The sequence below is a fragment of the Charadrius vociferus genome, unplaced genomic scaffold (assembly GCF_000708025.1).
Source record: "Charadrius vociferus isolate BGI_N301 unplaced genomic scaffold, ASM70802v2 scaffold214, whole genome shotgun sequence".
Lineage (NCBI taxonomy): Eukaryota > Metazoa > Chordata > Aves > Charadriiformes > Charadriidae > Charadrius > Charadrius vociferus.
Window position 1 is genome coordinate 2,802,426 of NW_009647955.1, and position 2,534 is coordinate 2,804,959.

At 54.1% G+C, this 2,534-nt stretch overlaps 1 protein-coding gene across 1 annotated transcript in view; it reads right to left on the reverse strand.

Moving 5' to 3' along the window:
- The window catches only part of GMNC (geminin coiled-coil domain containing), a 40,196-nt gene that overhangs the window by 4,127 nt on the left and 33,535 nt on the right, over positions 1 to 2,534 (reverse strand). The window lies entirely within an intron of this gene.

The following is a 2,534-nucleotide window of genomic DNA, read 5'->3' on the forward strand; positions in this document are numbered from 1 at the left end:
CAGGTACCTGTCGCGGAGGGGACCCGCAGCCCCGGCCACCTCTCCGCCTGCCCCCGTGGGAGCTCCCAGCCTTGACCCGGGTGTCCGCTCTCAACCCCCACCCGCCCGGTGGCACCGCACCGCCCTGCTACCACCGCCTCCGCCGGGCAGTGCAGCCCCCGCAGCAGAGGGGCTCCGGGCAGAGGTATGCCAGGAGGGTGGCTGAGTTTCCTGCAAGCTCTTGGGAAGTACTAGGGTCCTGAGTGGTTTTAAGGTGTAGGGAGGACGCAGGCTGTCCTTGGCCAGTCCCTTCCTCCCACCATGGGGGCTTGATTCAGCTCTGAAGCTGCACAAAGCCAGCAGAGTCACCTCCACGCTGCTCGCACTCTCTTCTGCCCCTGGAGTTCTGCAGGAGTCCCAGACCGCACAGCAGCAAAGCCTGGGATTGTCTCTGGATTCACCCCTTTTCCCTCCTCCAAATAAGCCCCATCTGCAGCAGCTCTGGGTCTCTGCAAGGCAACAGCCAGGGCTTGGAGCCTCAAGCAGGGGATCTGCTCACCCATGGGAAGGCACAGCAGCAGAGATTGTTCTTGCAGGTAGAGGAGAGCCCTCTTCCTTCCCCATCTTAAAGAGGGCACAAAACCTGCTGCAAGCCCCCAAGGCAAAGAGACTAGCTTCTCCTTTTCTGTCTTCAGGTCGAGAGAAATGCAAAGAGGACTTACCATGTTAGTGGCAGAATGAAATGCAGATCTTGGGAGCACGTTTCTGTTAAAGCCCCAGCGAGGTTTAAATGGCTCTGAAGGAGGGGGAGAGGGGGGAGACCGGGGAGGCGAGTTTAATCTAAAGGAGCTCCCAGTGACGCCTCAGAGCTCTCCTGAAACCCAGCAATCTGATTTGGTGTAAAGCTGTCAAACTTGTGACGTGAATAAACAGCAAACTTGCTGAAATCAAAGTCATTCTGGCCCCACAAATCAACACAAGGAAGGAGGGAAAAGAAAAGAACGAGAGAGAGGAAAAAAAAAGCCTCCACACACTTCAGGACAGCACTGAACCAGTGTGTCTGAGTTTCACTCCAGGAAATGAGCAGTGATCCAGGGAAGCATCCCACATGTTCAGAGCAGGGCTGCTGGTGTTGCTGGTGAGTTTTTGTTTTGTTTTGTTTTGTTTTCAAGCCTTGTTTGCAGTTGTAAAATCCAGCAGGAAGAAGCAAATTTGTCCCACATGCCTGGCTGAGGGAGTGGGTTTTCCACAGCTTCCCAGAGGTGTGTAGAAGCAAATATGATTCAGGGCACTTCTGTGGACAGTTCTGAGGAAGAAAGCGCAGATTTCAGAACAATACAGTCTGCAATGACAAGCTCCTGCAAATGTCTCGCTATATGGGGTATTAGTTTTCTGTCAAGCCCCAGGCTTCCAGAGGATCTCAGGATATAAACGCTGTTGACAGTGGTATAAGATTTACAGGCTAAATGTTGCAAAAGCCATACGCAGGTGTGTGAAAGACAGCAATTGTCTGCATATAGTCACATCCAATTCACATCAGATTTCCACAGCAATTAAAATCCATGGATGAGCTTGAGTTTTTTCCCAGGAAAAAAAAAAAAAAATCAAAAGAAACAACTTTTCACTGAGGGTCTGTCTTTGAATACCATAGAGGGTTGGTGGGAATAAAGCTGCTGGCAGGGCAGTTGTTCAGTCAGGATCCTGCCTCCTGCCATGACCAGGGCTATTCAAGGAGGTAACCTGACCTCCCTGCGGACGCAACCTGCAGCTAGTGGAGGGTGAGGCTGGGCCAAAGGCAGGCCAGGCTGGCATATGGGATGGTCTTTCATTTCTCCCCTGGAGGATGCTCGGTGCTGTTACCCCATTAGCAAGGCTCAGGGACAATACCAACCAAGAGGGCCAGTTGCCTTCCATTCTTTTATTACTGGCATATTTTCCTAGGCTGCTGCCCAAGGTAAACTGGCAGCTATGCCAAATTAAGTCACTGCCACCTCCCGCCTTGATTATGATTTTTCCAGCAGAAATACTTTAAAAAGGGCTCATGCTCCAAATCCACACCCCACCTGGCCTTGGCTCACCCTTTAGCTTTCCCAAACCCCAGCTCTCCACAGTACATTTAATACACGCTGTGATAACCCACACTTTTCAGGTGCCAACCCCTCTTCTGCATGGCTGCGTGGGGTTGGGGCAGGGGGGGGGGCAGCATCTCTTGGCTAATAAGAAACCCAACCTCTATGAAACGCTTCCAAGCGGCGCCAAGGCCCAGCGCAGCCCTCCTTGGTTTGGTTTAGTCCCTTCGCCCTTTACTGAGCTGCCTCCCGGGGTGCTGTGGCACTGGTGGCTCCCTCACCCCCAGGCACATACCCCAGGCAAGGACTGCCACCCCGGGGCCCGACGGGTCAGTAACACGCCGAGGAAAGGCCCGGAGGAGGCGGGTAACGCTGGGACAGGCCGCAGCCCCGAGGCTGCTAGCACCTGGCAGGAGAGGCTCTGGGAAGGACAGCCCCTGCAGGGCCGGGTAGCGAGGCAGGCAACCCGAGAATAAGCTGGAGCAG